Genomic DNA, 21,595 nt, shown 5'->3' on the forward strand with positions numbered 1-21,595 from the left:
GGTCCTTTTCATAAATCTTTGTCTAACTCACTTGATGGTGGCAGTGACACCGTCCAAGGACAAGGAAGAATTTGTGCCTTGGGGAAGTTTTTAACCTAAGCTGGTAGAAATAAGCTTAGGGGAGTCTTTCATGCATGTCCCCACATTTGTACCCTAGAGTTCAGAGTGGGGTGGGAACCGTGACAACTGCCATTAGCTGACTACCCTGGGGAGATGGAAAACAATCCTGGGACCCAGGTACCCCACAGCAGGAGTGTAGGAAATAGACCAGGGAACCCAGACAATAGTCTGGTTGTGCTGTGGCCTGAAACTAAGTCAGCATGTTTCGGACAGAGCCTTGCTGATCCAGTAGTAGAACACTCTGCCACTGCTAGGGCCCTGGGCTGGAATCTGGTGCAGGCGGGTGGGTCTGGGTCCCTCTACCCCTGCCACCTGAACCCTGGGTGGCAGCCTCCACACCTGAGGTCAAGATGCCTGTGTTTGTCTGCCATCCGTCAGAGCTAGGATGTCAGACTGTTTGTTTTCTGCCTGGCCGGAGAGCTGATTCCCTAGACTCATTTGGTGCTCTACCCTGACTGCAGCCCAGAGCCCAGTAACTGTTTGGTGTCCTTCCCTGCCTGAGGACCTGGGATCCTAGACTCTTTTTGGGTGTTAATACCCCCTGAATTTGAGCCCTACAGAGGCACTGTAGTGAGGGGGGAATGGTCTCCCTCCCAGATGAATGGGGAAGAACAGCCGTGACCTTTTACACCCCATTTTCCAGTATGGGCCAGGTTCCCCAGCTGGACTACATCTCCCATAATGCACTGTGATAACTCAATGAGAGGGAAGACTATGGTGCATCATGGAAGATATAATCCAGACAGGGAGTCCCACCCAAAGAGGAGAATGGGGGTATGAGGCACCTGAACTTCAATTCCCAAGCCATAAATGAGACAGGATTCCTACCAATAAAAGACATTCACTAAACATCCCTGATTCTGACTCAGATCACCTTCCATTTCATCCTGTGCACTGTGTTCCTGTTGAGAATATGGGGAACCTGTTGAAAATATAATATGTGATCATATAATTATAGACTATCAAAATCCATAACCACAGGGGATATGCACAGGCCCAGACAACCTTATTAGTAGCATTTCCTAACTTTTGAATGCTTCACTTTGCAAACTTTACATTCTTATAATGTATATCTTTGGGTCTTTTTACAGAGATGGAATGCAAGACTTATTAACATCCACTGGTGATAAAACATAAAAGAGACAGACAATTATTACTAATTGTGGGCTTAGTTCTCATCTGTGTCAAATTTACAATGAGAGCTGCTCTAAGTTTCAAAGATATTAAGGTCAGAAGGGACCATTATGATCACCTAATCTGACCTCCTGCACAATGCAGGCACAGAATCTCACCCACCCACTCCTGCGATAAACCTTTCACCGATGTCTGAGCCACTGAAGTCCTCAAATCATGGTTTAAAGACCTCAAGGAGAAGAGAATCCTCCAGCAAGTGACCCGTGTACCATGCTACAGAGAAAGGCAAAAAACCTCCAGGGCCTCTTCCAATCTGCCCTGGAGGAAAATTCCTTCCTGACCCCAAATATGGTGATCAGCTGAACCCTGAGCATATGGGCAAGATTTACCAGCCAGATACCCAGGAAAGAATTCTCTGTAGTAACTCAAATCCCACCCCATCTAACATCCCATCACAGACCATTGGGCCTATTTACCATGAATATTTAAAGATCAATTAATTGTCAAAATCATGTTAACCCATCATACCATCTCCTCCATAAACTTATCGAGTTTAATCTTAAAGCCAGATAGGTCTTTTGCCCCCACTGCTTCCCTTGGAAGGCTATTCCAAAACTTCACTCCTCTGATGGTTAGAAACCTTCGTCTAATTTCAAATCTAAAATTCCCAATGACCAGTTCTTGTGTCCTCATTGGTACTAAGCTTAAATAATTCCTCTCCCTCTCTGGTATTTATCCCTCTGATATATTTATAGAGAGCAATCAGATCTCCCCTCAACCTTCTTTTGGTTAGGCCAAACCAGCCAAGCTCCTTGAGTCTCCTTTCATAAGACAGGTTTTCCATTCCTCAGATCATCCTTGTAGCCGTTCTCTGTACCTGTTCCAGTTTAAATTCATCCTTCTTGAACATGGGAGTCCAGAACTGCACACAGTATTCCAGGTAAAAAGAAAAGGAGTACTTGTGGCACCTTAGAGACTAACAAATTTATTAGAGCATAAGCTTTCGTGAGCTACAGCTCACTTCATCGGATGCATTTGGTGGAAAAAACAGAGGAGAGATTTATATACACACACACAGAGAACATGAAACAATGGGTTTATCATACACACTGTAAGCAGAGTGCTCACTTAAGATAAGCCATCACCAGCAGCGGGGGGGGGGGAAGGAGGAAAACCTTTCATGGTGACAAGCAAGGTAGGCTAATTCCAGCAGTTAACAAGAATATCAGAGGAACAGTGGGGGGTGGGGTGGGGGGGAGAAATACCATGGGGAAATAGTTTTACTTTGTGTAATGACTCATCCATTCCCAGTCTCTATTCAAGCCTAAATTAATTGTATCCAGTTTGCAAATTAATTCCAATTCAGCAGTCTCTCGTTGGAGTCTGTTTTTGAAGCTTTTTTATTGAAGGATAGCCACTCTTAGGTCTGTAATCGAGTGACCAGAGAGATTGAAGTGTTCTCCAACTGGTTTTTGAATGTTATAATTCTTGACGTCTGATTTGTGTCCATTCATTCTTTTACGTAGAGACTGTCCAGTTTGGCCAATGTACATGGCAGAGGGGCATTGCTGGCACATGATGGCATATATCACATTGGTAGATGCGCAGGTGAACGAGCCTCTGATAGTGTGGCTGATGTGATTAGGCCCTATGATTGTATCCCCTGAATAGATATGTGGACAGAGTTGGCAACGGGCTTTGTTGCAAGGATAGGTTCCTGGGTTAGTGGTTCTGTTGTGTGGTGTGTGGTTGCTGATGAGTATTTGCTTCAGATTGGGGGGCTGTCTGTAAGCAAGGACTGGCCTGTCTCCCAAGATCTGTGAGAGTGATGGGTCGTCCTTCAGGATAGGTTGTAGATCCTTGATGATGCGTTGGAGAGGTTTTAGTTGGGGGCTGAAGGTGATGGCTAGTGGCGTTCTGTTGTTTTCTTTGTTGGGCCTGTCCTGTAGTAGGTGACTTCTGGGTACTCTTCTGGCTCTGTCAATCTGTTTCTTCACTTCAGCAGGTGGGTATTGTAGTTGTAGGAAAGCATGGTAGAGATCTTGTAGGTGTTTGTCTCTGTCTGAGGGGTTGGAGCAAATGCGGTTATATCGTAGAGCTTGGCTGTAGACAATGGATCGAGTGGCATGATCTGGATGAAAGCTAGAGGCATGTAGGTAGGAATAGCGGTCAGTAGGTTTCCGATATAGGGTGGTGTTTATGTGACCATCGCTTATTAGCACCGTAGTGTCAGGAAGTGGATCTCTTGTGTGGACTGGTCCAGGCTGAGGTTGATGGTGGGATGGAAATTGTTGAAATCATGGTGGAATTTCTCAAGAGCTTCTTTTCCATGGGTCCAGATGATGAAGATGTCATCAATGTAGCGCAAGTAGAGTAGGGGCATTAGGGGACGAGAGCGAGGAAGCGTTGTTCTAAGTTAGCCATAAAAATGTTGGCATACTGTGGGGTCATGTGGGTACCCATCACAGTGCCGCTGATTTGAAGGTATACATTGTCACCAAATGTGAAATAGTTATGGTTGAGGACAAAGTCACAAAGTTCAGCCACCAGGTTAGCCGTGACAGTATCGGGGATACTGTTCCTGATGGCTTGTAGTCCATCTTTGTGTGGAATGTTGGTGTAGAGGGCTTCTACATCCATAGTGGCTAGGATGGTGTTTTTAGGAAGATCACCAATGGACTGTAGTTTCCTCAGGAAGTCAGTGGTGTCTCGAAGATAGCTGGGAGTGCTGGTAACGAAGGGCCTGAGGACGGAGTCTACATAGCCAGACAAAAACACCATCCTATTTGTTAGACCCTAAGCTGCCACAAGTACTCCTTTTCTTTTTCTGATATTCTTGTTAACTGCTGGAATTAGCCTACCTTGCTTGTCATCATGAAAGGTTTTCCTCCTTCCCCCCCCCGCTGCTGGTGATGGCTTATCTTAAGTGATCACTCTCCTTACAGTGTGTATGATAAACCCATTGTTTCATGTTCTCTGTGTGTGTATATAAATCTCTCCTCTGTTTTTTCCACCAAATGCATCCGATGAAGTGAGCTGTAGCTCACGAAAGCTTATGCTCTAATAAATTTGTTAGTCTCTAAGGTGCCACAAGTACTCCTTTTCTTTTTGCGAATACAGACTAACACCGCTGCTACTCTGAAACCTGTCAGTATTCCAGGTAAGGTCTCACTCCTTTCTTAAAAATAGGAACTATGTTGGTTATGCTATCTGCTGCCAGTGCCTGAGGAGTTTATGGCGTATTGTCTGTTCTGCCCCATATCCCCTTCAATCCCTAGCGCACTCTCTCCCTGTCTCCAAAAGTGTGGGGAGAATGGAGGCATACAGCTATGATAGGGGAAATCCAAGGCTGGGACTTTAGGGCAGCTGTCTGGCTGCTTTGCTGCTGCAATAAAAACAGGTAATGATGGGGCCCAGGACTGAAACCTATGGTTGTAGTTTTACATATAATTATCAGAATAAGATAATGTAAATATCTGTAATTGCCTGGAAGATTGCAGTAGCTGGAATAAAATAGTCATCAAACCTGACCTTCCAATCCAATTACCCTTCTTCACCCTTTCCTCCAAGAATCTTCATTTCGTATTGATTCATTTCAATAGTGCTGAATTTTTGCAAGACAGTTGGTATGTAAAACTGCATATAAAATTGCCATTTATTTGCTGTTTTCACCATCAGGCAGGAGACATTATCTAAAATAATTATGTCCCTACATCCTTATACCTGTGGAAGGATAGTTTTACAATGATTAGATATTTTATGCTAGTGCTAAACGGCCCTGAATTTGTAACAATTTACACATGCAATTAATTTTATGGACTGTGAGCAGCCCCCCTGAAATTAAAGATAAGCACATACATCATTGTATGCAATGTTGTTGTAGCTGTGTTGGTCCCAGGATATTAGAGAGACAAGGTGGGTGAGGTAATATCTTTTATTGGACCAACTTATGTTGGTGAGAGAGAAAAGCTTGTTGGTCCAAAAAGAGATATTACTTCACCCACCTTGTCTTTCTAATAAGCACATGCATGCATTTTGCAAGACTAAAATCTAATTGGTTAAGAAGTGTATAATTACTAATGGGTTAGCAATAATACTTAACTCTTCTATATTACTTTTTATCAGTAGATCTCAAAGTGCAAAGTAAGTATCATTATTTTCATTTCATAGATGAGGAAACCAAAGCACAGAGAGCTAAAGTGACTTGCCCAGGTCAGTCAGTGAGGTATACAAGACTTTAGCATACTTTTTGGAACCCAAAATCAACTGTTGCAGAGTACTCTGTAGTATGCATTTGGTAAATACCAAATAAATCAAAGGATCATTCATGGAATGCTTTTGCTTTTCAGGAAGTCATTACATATTCCAAATTGTTTTCTTTTCTTCTTTGAATTATCCTTCCCAGTATTTAGATTAAACTTTTTTTTAAAAAAGCTTTTAATAAATTGGACTTGTATTATTGAGGGGGAAAATAATTACTCTGTTTATCCTCAACAAAAGAGGGAATATTTGACTGAGTTTATAATAACAACTTTTTGTAAGGAATAAGAGAAACTTAAATCTAACAGGTTTCAGAGTAGCAACCGTGTTAGTCTGTATTCGCAAAAAGAAAAGGAGTACTTGTGGCACCTTAGGCACTAACAAATTTATTTGAGCATAAGCTTTTGTGAGCTACGAAAGCTTATGCTCAAATAAATTTGTTAGTCTTTAAATCTAACAGGAAACTCTAATGCATAATTAACTGAAGGAGCTACAAAGTTCACAACAGTTCATATTGTGACAATTATAAAGAATAATAGGAAAAAATTGCCCAACCCATTGATGTGGGTAGGTGGCCTTTTTAAATGAGCTTGGCCTGATTTATGATGTCATACATAAATAGAGCAGGGCAAAATTATTCAGACAAATAGTTTATTTGCCAAAAAATGCAGATTCAGATAGACTGAATCTCTTTGCAAATTCAGGTTGAATTTGGCAAATAGTTTAAATTAAAAATATACTTTTTTTAAAAAGTTGAAACTTTTTTTTGAAATTGACTTTTGTTTCAAAGCAACGTTTTGTTTAGAAATTTAGCTAGCTTTATTTTTTTAAGTAAAAAAGCCCCACTCAAATATTAAATGAAAGAAACAAACAAACAATTATTTCAGGTTGAACAAAACATTGACCCAAAAGGAATAAGTTTTCCCTTTTTTATTTTTCTTTTGGGCAAATGAAACATTTTATTTCACCCAAAATGAAATCTTTGCAGTCACTGAACCAAAAAAATCAATTATTCACTCAGTTCTGTACAGAATTTCTATGAAATGTACAGTTGCACCTGGTTTGGACATATGATAAACTAACACTCTGTGGTTCTGACAGGCTTTCACTTTGAGGCTGAGAGGTCATTTTAATCCCAAACTGAAAGTATAACTTGGGAGCTGAAAACACAAATGGATCAAAACTTAAATAAAACAAAAACCAAAAATTATTTATGAACCATATGATTAAAAAACTACTCTGTTCCACAGAGCTTTAAATCTGGGGGACCTCAAAGGACATCAGGCAGAGCAATCCAGATCACTGCAAATATTCTAGAAAGGTACACACTGAGGATCAACAGGATAGCAATTACTAGCAGGATAGCAATTACTGGGAATTGAAATAAATATAGTTTGAGGTCTACAGGAAAAAATACTGTTGATGCACTCAAATAATGATATGCTATTCTGTTGGCTAAATAAATGTATCAGATAAAGAGAGAGATTGGTAGAAGAGCAACAAAAATGAGTTTTCAGGACACTAATGCTTCCCTGAGGGATACGACGCAAAATTTCAGAGTGAGCCTTGCATTGTTTTTCTTTCACTGCAATTTTACAGTAATATTAGGAGTATAAAATGAACTGGTACAATTCTTCTATGTAGAAATACATACGCCATAGAACTGGGCAACATTTTTTGACGAAAAAGGATTTCTCCAGAAAAACTGCAGACTCAGTGACACCAAAACTTTTTGCAGATTTGTATTGATTTTGCCAAATTGTTTGACAAAAAAAAAATTAAAAAACCAAACTAGTTTGACATTTGAAAATTAAACATTTTGCTTGTTTGATTTGAAATAACTTTTGTTTCAAATTTTCTTCATTTTATTTTTTAAAATGTTAAAAATGCTCACAGATCAAAACTTGTTTTATTTTTTCATTCTCTGAATTTTTGGAAAAATTTTGTTTTCAAGTTGACACAATTTATTCTATTTCCGAATTGCCATTCACCTGAAAAAATTCCTGTTACCGCTCAGCTCTTATCTGTAAATGAACTATCTTTCAATTGAAAGTAACTAGCTATGATATAAGTCATATGTGATTTCATATCTTGAATTTGAATAGCTCATTTTAATTCTCCCTTAACCATCTCTTGCTGCTATTAAAAGAGAGGTCAAACATATACATATCCTGGAATCATAATCTCTTCACATTATCACATTAACTTTTTCAAGAGCTTTACTTTTTTTTTGGTCACAACTGCAGAGTGCTGCTGTCTTTGGTGGAGTTTGATCCAAAGTTTCTCAATGAGACAGAGAATGAACTGCACTCACCTACCTGTGAATTGGACCCGTTTCTTTAACAATTAAGGTTGAGTGTTCACCATGGCAAAAATTTAGGAAAATCATGAAAGGCATGCAGAAGTCATAGGGAAACCCCTATGCCTGCAAGCATATTTTAATATCAAATATAAATATTTTTAAGATGTACCAAAATATTATTTAAATTATTTGGGAAATCAAATGAGAAAAATCCATAATATGCATTGAAAAGTAATAACATTCTTATAAAAAAAATATCAAGACATAGGTCCTGCTCCCCAGTGACTGTTACAAATCTGCAAATCTTAGAGCCTCCATGAAGCTGCTATAAATTATGCTGCGGGTGGGAGAGGGGGAGGTGAACCAGTGGAGAGCAATGATGGCTTAAAACTATTTTTGCCCACTTTCTGTTTGCAGCTGAGATCCTGCTCCATGTCGACATTTGAGAAAGCTTCAAACTATGCAGTTAGCATTGTTGATGTATGTTACCTTTTCCCCTCTGCATCTAGTCAGGAGATTACCATCTCTCCAGCTGCCCACCTTCAATGTGAAATGAACGGCCAAAGTGGTTGGTTTCAAATCAAGATGCAAGGTTTCCTTGTTGGACTTGATTTTATTTTGTTTCCTGTTCTTTATTATTATTTTTGTTGTTGTTATAGGTTTGGGGAGGGTGTATTATTTGTGTTTTTCTTGCTGCTGCTTTGGTGGTGCAGGTGCATTAGACCAAATGAGCTGACACTTTTAAGTTTTGTATTTTTGTAATCATCGTTAAACAGTTTGGGAGCTTCAGATATATGTTCCTGTTTGGGAACATCTCTAATTGCTCACCATGATGTGGTTCACTGGGTAACATCTCTTCCGCAGGAATTTTTCAGGCTTTGATATGATCCAGGTCCCACTGGGTTGGAGTCCTGGCTTACCTCCATTCCCATTGAAGTCAGTGTTGCAATTCTCATTCACTTCAGTAGGAGCAGAGTTACGACAACACTGAGCAATTTTCCAAATCCAGCCCATTATCTGCAAGAGTCTGATTTACCTTCTTTGAATCAATGGAAAGACTCCTGTTGAGTTCAGTGGGAGTTATTGTCAGGCTGCATATCATCAGGATTGCTGGTCCAGACCCAAGCACAATTTAGAACTGCTTCAGGGAGCTCTAAACTCATGTAGACTTGATAACAGCCCCCAGGTTCTGACCTTTGGTATAATTTCTAATTAAAAGCCATCTTACTTTAGAGCACCCACCCTGGGATTTTAGCATGGGCTGACCTGGAACTGAACGTCCATTGACTATTGAATAACTTTTGTTTGCCAAAGGTCAAGAAAAGTTTGAAGCAAAATTCAGTTCAGTATAAAATATATATTAAAGTTCATCCAAGATATATAAAATATGTAAAATATGCTGATATGTTGCTGTTTTTACCAATGCTGCAGGCACAAAATAAGCTGCGGTAGAATTTATCTTATTATGCAAGTTTCTTAAGCTCTTAAATAATCAGCATGTTACATTGCAAGTAATATGGGGAAACAAAACTGAAAATTATCTTGTTCCCCTGTCCTTTTCATGACACCCAATAACAAATGCATAGAAAAGTCGTATCATCTGGAAAATGTTCTCTGCATAAAAATAGCTTCAACGTCCAAGATTCTAATAAACATGGAGAAGATGTGAATAGAAAAAAGAACTTTATTTGCATACAATTACAATTCTGTATCTCTTCTCCATATGATTTTTCTATAGTTATTCCTTTGATGTGCTATTATTCTCCATATTAAGTACAGATCTTCCCACCTCATCTGATTCTATTGTTTCGTCCCTAAACTACATTTTTAATTGATCACTTGTTTATGTCTTCTATAAATCTTCTCTGTCTGTTTGGCTCTTCTCTTGCATATCAGTCTATTGCAAGGAAAGAGCTGCACTTAAATTAAATGGTGTGAATATTTCAATAATCCTTAAAGTGTTAACACACATCTTTGATATATTTATTAATGTTATCTAATGTTTAATGCATATTACAAGAATATTGAATATTCAGATGTTATTTATCCTCTTTGTATATTTTTCTCATCAGTTCTGATGATAAGTATTGTATTTGACACAGTCGGTACTTGCAGAATAAAGACAGGATTTCTGTGGTAATAAATACTGAAGCAATGGAGCCTTTTCTTCCTCCTGGTGTATCCACTTGACAATTTTGAATAGATAGAACTGCTATCTCTTTCCATTTTTTTCTCAAAATAAATGTTTGGTTCTTCTAATGGAAGTGATTCTCTTTCATTTTTACTTAGCTTAATTGCGCATATTCATAGAATCTGTCAGGAAAGCCTAAAATTACTCTAACAAAAAAACAGCAAGAAGAATCCATTAAACAAATATAATTTACATACCTGGGATTCTGCAAACACATGCCCTCATATTTAAGTGCCATTATATTTCATTAGTTATTTTTCTTCTATTAAAGCTGAGATAGGGATGAGAGAGAAAGTTTGGCATTAGTCCTATATATATAGTTTATGACGTGATGTAGCTGCAACTTCTCAAAGTTAATGTAGTGATCTCCAACAAACTAGACCAGTTGTTCTCAACCCACGGGCCACATGCGGCCCAATTAGCACACAGCTACAGCCCAGCTGCAGCCCTGCTGTGTACTAAAAAATATTCAAAAATTACCGCTCTGGTATGGCAAGGGGAGACAGCTTCAGGCAGCCTTGCTGGAGCGCTCCTCCCTGTAGTGATGATGACGACTGCAGTGGGGCAGGGTGTGGGAGAGTGGGTCTCTGGGGAGGATTGTGGGGGGCGCTGAACAGCATAGGCGTGGGAACTAGGGGTTTCCGGGGGTGCTACACCCCCCAGGTTTTATATGGGGCTCCATTCCTGACCCCACGGCAGGGGTCCCGGCTGCCCAGCCTGGCGCAGCAGATCCCAGGTTGCAGCAGGAGTCTAGGTTCTGACTGCCCTGCCTGGCCCTGCATGGCAGGGTTCGTGTCGCGGCTGTCCTGGCCTGCCTGGCCCCATGTGGCAGAGTCCAGGTCTCAGATGCTCTGCCCAGCCCAGTCCACGTGGCAGGATCTGGGTCCCGGTTGTCTGGCCCCATGCCCAGGTCTCCTCTCCTGGCCCCACTCTGTGGAGAGGTCTCTGTGGGGTTAGCAAGGGGGGCATACATTGGTTCTCAACTTGTGGTCTATGTAACACAGTGTGGGCCACATATGTGTTGAAAAAATGATAAACCACTGAACTGAGAACTGCTGAACTAGGCTATTTGGGAAAGTCAAGAATTCTGTGTGTGATATAAGCCACTAGAGTTTGCAAAGTAGAATAGCCTTATGTTATCAGGAACTTATAAAAAAGTGTGGTAGGGCTACATCAAATTTGAAAGGGAAAAATAGAGACTCAACTTTAACAATAAAGGGATTTACCGCACATTTGTAATTCCTCACACACTACTATGAAAATTGAATCCATAGTACAAACTGTGTCCAAAGACTTGTTTGAAATGACTACTGTACGCAAAAGGATGCAAAACAGGAGGCACATGATAAAGTTAAGACTATTTTTATTTATTGTTCTAAGAAGCTAGGATAGTATAAAAAGCTGGGGTGCTGTGATGCAGTTTAGCTTAGAGTGAACTGATTCTATGGCCATTCAGATTCAGTGATGGCCTAGCATTTGAGAGGATAGGGTTTGTGAGAAGGGAACAGTGGTGGGTTGCTAACGACTGGAGGCCTCAATCAGAAGTGACCAGATTCCAGAAGCTTCCTGTCCAGCTTCAGGATATCTCATGTAAAGGAAAGTTGCAATAGCACAAATATAGAAAATGTGGTATGCAAAGCGTGTACAGGGGAGATAATTCCTATGATTCTCACCTTGTTTTTGCAAGGTCATTTCAGACTCTGCCTACTCCTTAACTCTAATTGCCTTCTTGCATTTAGCTGACAGGATTTCTAGCTTTTACTCTTTACATTCCCTCTGGAATTGTTAGCACTTGCTTTACAGTTGTTGCTCCCCAGGCAACATGGAAAATGTGCTTCCCCTCTCAGTCTCACATTCGCTCGCACAATAAAGTCACTAAACATTTTGCTGCCCTTAGGTGACTGCCCATTCACTCTCTATGTGGAACCAGCTCTGGGAATTAGTGATCCCTGATATCCAGGTTTCTTATCTTGCTTTTTCATTTTGCACACTATGGTTGGCTAATTCTCTAAATTAGCTGTTGGCTCAGGCAGGTCTACGCTACACACTTATTTTGGTATAACTATGTCACTAATCCACCCCCCTGAGCAACCCAGTTATATCAGTCTAAACCCCAGTGTAGACTGCACTATGTCAACGGGAGGGCTTCTTCCTTCAACATAGCTACAACCTATGGTGGAGGTGGATTAACTGTGCCAACAGGAGAAGCTCTCCCATCAGCCAACTAGCATCTTCACTGAAGCACTACAGCAGTGCAGCAGCACCGGTATAGCTGTGTTGCTGTGGTGTTTTAAGTGTAGACCTGCCCTCAGCTAGTTGTCTGACTCTAACTTTATGTTGGGCAGCCTGACTTTCAATTCCTAACTTTAAAAATTTAGCCTCAGAATTCATATGCCACTGAGTTAAGTGATATAACCCACTTTCTTTCTCCTAGCTTCTCACTCTTTCACTCACTCATTCACTCTCTCCCTCCTCTCCTTTCAGCCTGTGGCAGGCTGCTGCTTCCTTGTCAGTTTGACTGGTCTGCAATTGATGGTATGCACTTTCATGACCCTTTGAAGTGCTGATAACTATTGCAGCTGCTTCTTGAAGTGTGGCACAAAGTCATAGGCTTAAACATAAAATAAATAAATAGCACAATGTGTTACTAAACCACAAGCTCTAAAATTCCTCCTTGCTCTTTTTCATCTCAGCCCTACTCCCTCAGGGCTTGTATGTATGGTACATTAGTCTGCCCTAGAGAGGTGTGCACTAGCGTGTCATACACTAACTAGCCTTTGTGGTTACATTAATGCTCAGTAAAGAACTTTTAGTGTGCAGAGTCCAGGGAGCAATTAGTGTGCAATATGCTAGCATGTGCTGGAATTTACACCCCTCTAGTGCAGACTAACATGTAGACAAGCTCTCAGGCGAGGGTGCTGCATTATTCCTTTTTAAGAAAATTGATTGAATAATTAAACCTTAATGTATCCAATTTACAGTGTTTGTGGGGGCGTTTCTGGACTGTTTCAATGGCTTCTCAAAAGACAGTTGAGTTTCATTTTACTCTGTGGACATTGTGTCCTATGACCTGGAGCATAAGTTGTTCTGAGAAAACCTATTTTATTTCTTATCTACTGATTTTTCGCTCCCCTATACAGTGCTAATAACTTACATCCATTTCCAATGGATGTGGGGACACTACTGAATGCTTTTGTTATTTGCTGCAAAAAAAATGGAAATAAAACCCGATCCTTAAACAAGCTCTAAAGATGCATCACTGTCCCCGAACTGCTCAAGTCCCCCAAAATATGACTGAGATTTGACCTCTCAATTCATTCTCCTTTGTCCTATCCAAAAAATAGCATGCCGTATTTTTTGAGAAGTGATCAGCCTCAGTAACGTTTTCTCTAAAATGAAAACTTCTTACTTTTTTATATATTCTTCCACAAACCACCTACTTTACTGGGAAACAATATAGATCCTCAAAGGACCAGCAAATATTGGGTCGACTGGCTGGGTCATAGCACAGTATGCTTTACTACAATCTCACAGTGGAGATATTACCTCCCTAATGCATGTATTTTGTCTTCCTCCCACATTGCAGTATAGACACACCTCCAATTTAATTGCTGGTCCTGTAGATAGTGTTTGAACTTGTGGCTACTGCAAGCAGGTGAGCAGTGATAATGGTAAAACCAAGTGAATGTTATCCTGCTAGAATTCAGAGAGTAACATATTTCCGAGCTGATCACAGGTGCAGAAACAGTGCTTAGAAAATGTTCTGGTCCTGAAAATATTTTATATCAGTCTACCAAAGTATTTTTCTGATCCAGGGAAAATCACAAAACATTGACCATAAAATGTGTGGGTCACTTAATTTAGGATCAGGTGCGACATACCTTTCTTGCACTGAGTAGCGTTTACTCATATGACTAGTTCTACTGCCAAATAATGGCTGCAGAATAGGGGCCTTAATTTTGTTTTCAATATTTTTCTTAGTGAATATCAATGTAAAATCTCTCAGCAGTTCCACAAAACAAAGGTTGATATTTGTGCCTTTCCCAACAAAGCCTGCAGTGCAGAGGCTTCCCCCTCCTTCCTCCTCCCCCTCCCCCGCTACTGCTGCTGTCATAAGCAACTGCTGTTTCCATGTTTTAAAGGAGGGTCAATGTCCTCATTAAGTGAATTTTGGGGATTATTTTTCCCCCCACATCCAAATACTTATTTCCATGCAACTTCATGTGGCCATTGCAGCTGCCTCATAACATGAGGTGTTTATAAGGTCAGGAGCATCATGGGTATCCAAGCTAATTATTTTGGTGGGTTAACACTTTAAAATGAGTACATTGTAATTTACCACCTTGCATTCTTTCCACTCCCCTTCCCTTAAGTTCTGACATGATTTTATCATTCAGTATTTTCATGAACTCCTAACGTTAGAGCTTAATGCTTGAAGTTTATACCATTTGGAAGCAGAGGGAGAGAGCTTTCACAGGGGGGATAGGCCTTTGATTCCAGCTGTAATAATTCTCCACATAGCAGTCACTAAACAGAGGTTAGAACTGAACTGAGGAGGAAAAAGCAAGAGGGTAATGAGAATTATGTGCTTTTAAGGCCTGATGTCTTACTAACAACTAGAGTTAGAAAATACTGCTGTGCAGTATTGGACAGCTGGGACTTCTATGTTTTCAACAGAGTATAGAGTGACAGATGCTACGGATTCATAGAATATTCAAAGACCGTTGTATGAATATTGTACATGTTATGAGTATCTGTATGGGCTTGCTAACAATTGTATTTCTGGTTAAATGGGTCAGATAAGCAATGTTCTCTGTAGGAACTTAAGTCAATGCAGGGTAATTATTGCAAGTTCCCAATATTGAAACAATGCAGCTAACAAGTCGAGACCCCCTCCCTGGGGAGGAAGCTCATAGATTGGATTTGAACTGGTTCAAGAAGCCTAAGAATACCAATACTGATCTGGGAGTCGGATGGTCTCTCACACCATCTGAGAACTGATAGGCATGAGACTATGACAAACAGAACCAGGCCTTGTGTGAGGACTTGAAGTATTTTAGACCAGCCAGGGTGTTCATGGGGAAGATGGGTGCCACCTGGTAAGCTAGGCAGGTGCATAAGATGTTAACTGTTTTAAGAAATGTTTTATCTGAAATGCTTTTGTTCTGAATAAATAATACTCTGCTTTATGAAGGTGGCTGGTGTCTTGGTGATCCCTGCCAATGCCCTTAGAGAACAGAACTGCAGGGGCTGAATTGAATTCCGATTTGCTGAGGTGATCACAGTGAATTGCAGAAGTCTACAGCTGAAGAGCTGGGTCTTGACAAAGAAAATTGTGTGATTCCACCCCAAGAAAACTAATGGCATAGTCCATACTTTAGGCTGAACTCCACATTAGCTACCTGGAATGTACTATCCCTAAATGAGGTTAGGTACCAGGTTTCATTAGTTGGATAGCTGAAAAGATACAACATTGTAGTTGCTGGGGTAACGGAGGTGAGATTCATAAAAAATGTTCAACATTCTTTGGAGTATGCAAGTTTATTGTACTCTGGAGGAACCAGCTACATAAACAGGGTGATGTTAATTCTCCATCCACCCTTTAATAAATAACTCTCAAGACAGCACCCTATTTCTGATTGACTGCCATATGCCAGTTTGATGCATCACCATAAGCTGCTGTCCACCATTGTAGCCTACACTCCCACCAGGGATGCTACTGACACTAATAAAGATTCATTCTATCAGCAGCTAGCAGCAGTGATGCAATCTGTTCCACTGCATGACAAACTTAGAGTTGGAGATATGAATGCGACACCAAGTTGTTCCAGAAATGACTTTGAGACTATTCTCAGATGATTCTGCTCTGGAACAATAAATGAAAACTCTGTGAGATTTCTCTTCTTTTGTGCTTTTCATCATATTACCATCATTGCCTGTTGATTCAGGTGCTTTGATATGCATTAGTAAACTTGGATATCCAATGAAGGCCAGATGACGAATGAGCTGGATCATATATTGATCCAGAATCACATTATGGTAAGATCATATTAGGTCTACAGAGGTGCAGAAGACCCAGCAAATACTGACCATTGTCTCCTTGTTGCTAAAATGGCAAGTACTCCTAATTTCAACTCATGAGTGAGCCTGTTATGACACATAAGGCACAATAAGAAAAGGAGTTATTGTGGCATCTTAGAGACTAACAAATTTATTTGAGCATAACCTTTCATGAGCTACAGCTCACTTCATCGGATGCATTCAGTGTGAAGTGAGCTGTAGCTCACAAAAACTTATGCTCAAATAAATTTGTTAGTCTCTAAGGTGCCACAAATACTCCTTTTCTTTTTGCGAATACAGACTAACACGGCTGCTACTCTGAAACCTGTCATAAGGCACAATGTGTCTGTGACAATTCAGTTCTTGCTAACAAGTACTCATCACAGTGCATAACAAATTCAATGCACTTGGCACTCTTACTAATGACATAGATTTAGCTTGGACTGCCATAAGCACAGTCATCCAAGAAGCCATAGTTGCCACCCCTACACTGAAATGCTAAAATCAATGCCATTGGGTATCTGTTGAGACATTTCAAATTCTTCAAAAGAAATTTGAAGCTAGGCAATGCAACAATGCTGATGAATGTGAATATTTACAAGGTATTTTTCCAGCAAGAGAAAAAGTGGATCATGAAGCTAATTTTGAGAACTTGGCAAAAGAGAGAAGAGGGAATAAGACTGAATAAATTATAGCCTCCTTTTAAAGCTCTTCAATCACTTTGATCAAAAACTGGAAAGCACATGGGATTTATGCCGATAAATATGTCTGATGGTAAAACATGCACAGTTCAAGAAGTCCTGTAAAGATGGAAAGAATACTATAAAACTGAATTTAGCCATTCTAAAGCAGCTGTATTCCCAGATTTGGATTCATTAGTAGCAGAGACAATCCCTGGTCCTGAAACTTGAGTAGATGTACCTACCTTGGAAGATGTTTGTTCTACCATAAAAAGAAACTGTGAAGCGGGCAAGCTGCTGGTCCAGATGGCATAACATCTGAACGTCTGAGCTGTACCATAAAGCCTGTACATGTAGCTTTACACCAACTTCTTTGTCTGGGCTTTGGACTACTGGAATGGTACCAGTGGAGTGTGTCGTCAGATGTCACCAGGCCTCATTTTACCACAGAGTGGAAAGAATGGAAAGGGAAAAGTCCCATGCACTGAGTATGGCAGCTGCAGGCCAATAACTCTGCTTTCTGTTCCCAGAAGTGTTGTTATGCATGTCCTACTTGTCCAGCTCCAGCCTCTCCTTGTGAAACAGCATCACCCAGAGCAATGAGACCTCAATAACAGGCAATCTTCAATGGATGCTATACTTGCTCTATATCTTTTATCTAAGATCCATCACAAATTTAATCATACTTTGACAGCAACATATATAGACCTAAAGACAGCCTCAATTCTGTCAGTAGAAGGCCCTACAAGACACAGGCATTTCTGACATCGTCCTGAGGTTAATTTGAGATGTACATAATGACTCAGGAGTTTAGATGTGATGAGGGACCGATAGGATTGACAGGTTTTATACTAGCTCCAAAGTGAAGCAGGGATGTGTCCTGGCCCCACCCCTCTTCTGATGCACAGTGGATTGGCTCCTTGAACATATCTCCACAAATACCATAATAACTGCCATCTTAATGCCTTTTATGTACCTGGATTATAGAAATTATGTCATCCTCTTTGGCTAGGATGCAAACGACCTTAAAGATACACTAAACAGCTTCCAGCCTGTGGCAGCTACCCTTGGATTAAGGATTTCTTGATCAAAACCAAAAATCCGGAGCATTGATGCAAACGTTGTGATACAAGGTATCCGTGCTGCTTGACAAACTATGGAAGTAGTAGATGATTTCACCTATCTAGGCATAAATTGTCATCAAATGGGTGCATCCAGACAGACATTCTGAGGAGAATCAGTTTTGCAGCCTCAACCATTAAGGCCTTGCATAATGTCTGGAGCCAAAAGAAGGTGAAATTATATACAATAGTATGTATTTATCAAATCTGCATACTTCTATCCTCTTATACAGATTTGAAATGTGGAGGCTGCTTAAACACAACATCAGGAGGCTGGAAGAATATCATACATGTTACAAGTGGCAACAATTAGGCATAAGTATTAGGAATTTATTATTGAGAACTGGCCTTGAGAGGATTGAAGTCATCATTGGTCACCACCAGCTGCCACTTTTTGGTCATATTTCACACCTTAGAGATTAAGTCCCCACACATTGAGCTCTGAAAATCAGATCTGAGATCAACAAGGGACATTGCAGTGGCCACACAGTCATCCCCAATTAAACTGGCTACATCAGCTCTGAATAATAACCCTAGGGAGCTTTTAGATGCCTGCAATAAAGCCGTTACACTATGTTGCCTCAAACATTCAGCCCTATGGATCCTCGCTAAGTGTATTGTTGTTGAAGGCTTGAACTCTAAGTGCCCTTAAGGAAATTGTGTTTTCCATTGGAAAATGCTGATTCAAAAAAACCCAAACTTTACGTAGGAAAGGATTGGTTTTAACCAATTTCCCATTTCAAAAATATTTTGAAAAATAAAAGGTTAATTTTTGAATTCAGAATAATTTTTCATTTTGAAATTTAAGTTAATTTATAATAAAAAGGTCAAAAAGGTCAATGTACAAATAAAATATTTATAAATGATTGAAATGTAACATTTCAAGTAATGTGATCTATTTTTGTTTGTTTTTTGTTTTTGTTTTAATTTTGATTTATAAAATTTTTCTAGATTTTATTTTTTGTCCCAGTTCAAGATGGGGAAAAATTGAAATCTTGAAAATTCTCATGAGACAGGAAATCTGTTTCTCAGTCAGCTCTAAATATGAGTGCTATATTTCCAGACTAGCTCAATTAAAGTGACTAATGATGGTCGCTTCGGAGGATCTTTGTTCAATCCCTGAAGATCCCAAAATGACAGTTATTCCACTTGTAGCATCCCATGCTCAGCTCCCTCCAGATCAGAAAAGATGAACAGTTGTTTTCATCATATGTCACCCACACAGAACCCCTGCTCTTCTTTTACCCCTGCTAAAGAAGTGATATCAGTTATATCATCCATCATCCTTCCTATTCTCTAGTTTCAGGAGCCATCTTTTAGACATTGATCGTGTTTCCCAGTGATGGATGAACATCCTGCAGATCTGGACACATAGTTGGTGCTGATGTGACAGAGACTTGGTTATAAATCAAACCAAAACCCCCAAACATTATTTTTGAAAGTATAGGCTGGGAATAAAAAAGAAGGCTAGAGGTGACATTTTGGCTTTGGGGCTGCCTACATGCTGTGGAAATATGAAATATATTTTCCCTCTTGTTGACTAAAGAAAAGTTTCTGAACCGTAAGGACAAAAGCAACATTTTCATGTACACTGATCAATGTACAGGAATGGTCTGTCTTGATTCACAATGGACATTAGTATTGCCTACGGCCAAGGGTAAATCTGGAGTTCATTTAAAATGGTCACAGATACTGGGTTCATGGCATGAATTATTAGGCAGTTCTCTCTTTTCTTGGCAGTTTCCTAATATTATTCATCTAAAAGAGAGTAACATTTAAAAATTGGATTAGATTTTTCTTCTGGAATTAATGCTGGGTACAGTTAGCTGCAGCTATTTTTCATGCCTATCCTTTCTTTCTCTTTCCACTGTCATACTTTCTTTGTGTGTATATACACACACACGTATCTACTCCTATGTCAGAAATGCTATGTTGAGGAAAAGCAGTCTCATCTGAAATTAATCAAAAGATTTATGGTCATCTTCAATTTTTATTGCACTGACAAAAACATCCCAAGTGCCCAGAATTGCTTAGCATAACTTGGTAGGATTCATAATTATTTTTTTTGTGCGGGGGGAATAAACTACGGCATCTAAATTAATAAAAGCAAGGAATTCTGAATGGGTGATATAAATGGACAAATTCTCTTGATCCTCCTTCCTCTTTCATATACACTCTCGAGAGAAGTGCTGAGCTTTCACTTCTAGGACAAAGCTCAAGCTCAGCATTTCTACCCAAGGTTTTGTGGTTGTTATGTAATCCCTCAAAGAAAATAGTTTTTTAATCACCCAAAACATTTAATTTAATTTGGTTTCTTTTCTTCTGAATCTGAAACTAGTACTGTGGTGGTATAATGAATTGTTGGTCCTGAAAGACTTGGTTATAAGAAATCTATTCACGGAAATACTCAGGAGAATCTTGCTGTAGCTAGAATGAAGCATTTGAAATCAAATCCTAAGAAGCAGAATCCCTAATGGCTAGAGAATATTTTGTAGTGCCAAAGTAAAGTTAAGCTTGTGTTCCAATAAGCTTTTGGGTAACTAGACAAGCAATCTGGCCAACTACAAGATCTCATTGTATTACATGGGATGTTTTCTAAACGAAGTTTACTCTGAGACAATATTCAGTGTAATTCATTGACATAGCTTCATTGCATGCCACCAAACTGCCTCTTGATAGGTTTGGGATTTCAGTATTTGAACTACAAAAGTCACCTGAGAATGTAATTTTTACTCTAATCACACCACCACTTTCGGCATTAGCTGCCCTAGTTCTCACCTTCCAGTATAAATATATAAAAGCACCAATGGCAGTAGTGGTGATGCTCCCTATCCCAATGGTCAAAAGTGCTTTTCTGGTAAATGCAAAGATCTTTTGGTCATCAACAAGACAAGATGGCCTTTGTTTGGGACACATGAACCTTAAACTATCTATGTGAAATTAGATGATAATGCGCAAGACACATAGTACGCTATGTAGGTGACAAGCTGTAATTTCTCTTGTTTACATGTGTCACATATACTGGCAAAATATGCTTTAGATACCCCTTTGTCCTCTTCACAACTTCAATGGGACTACTCATGAGAGTAGTTAAGCATGTGTGTAGGGCCTTACACTGTAAAAACCATCAGGTTGTAGACTAACAAAGCCTTTCTCTCCATTTTGTGAAATTTTTCAGAAAGTCTCATTTTCATTCTACATTCAGATGAAAACAAATTTCAAAACAGATCAATGTTTCAAGAAACAGAACTATTTTTTTCTGGCCAATGGATTATTTTCTTTTGCAGATGAGACTAGTCCTGCTTGCCTCTGTTTCCCCTCTGTAAAATGGAGATAACATTTCCTTACCTCATCAGGTTGTTGTGAGGATAAATTAATTAATATTTGTGAGATGTTTAGATTCTACAGTACTGAGTGCCATAGAATAGTATATGAACTAATCGTTATCCCTCAAGTTGCAGCAATACAAGTTACCTGCAACTCCCATATGACGTCTACACACAGAGGTGAAAGTAAGGCGGTATGTCCTAAAAGTAAGCGGAAGGGGCAAGGTTGAGGGGGTCAGAGCCAGCCCCAGCCCACCCTGTAAGGTAAGTGCCCCCCACAGGGTAGCAGCAGCAGCCCAGCTTCCACAGGGGACAATTTAAAAGCCTGGGGCTCCCAGAGTGGCTGGAGCCCCAGGCCCTTTAAATTGCCTCCAGAGCCCCACTGCTAGAGCCCTGGGGTA

This window comes from Dermochelys coriacea, chromosome 2 (assembly GCF_009764565.3).
Source record: "Dermochelys coriacea isolate rDerCor1 chromosome 2, rDerCor1.pri.v4, whole genome shotgun sequence".
Taxonomy (NCBI): Eukaryota; Metazoa; Chordata; order Testudines; family Dermochelyidae; genus Dermochelys; species Dermochelys coriacea.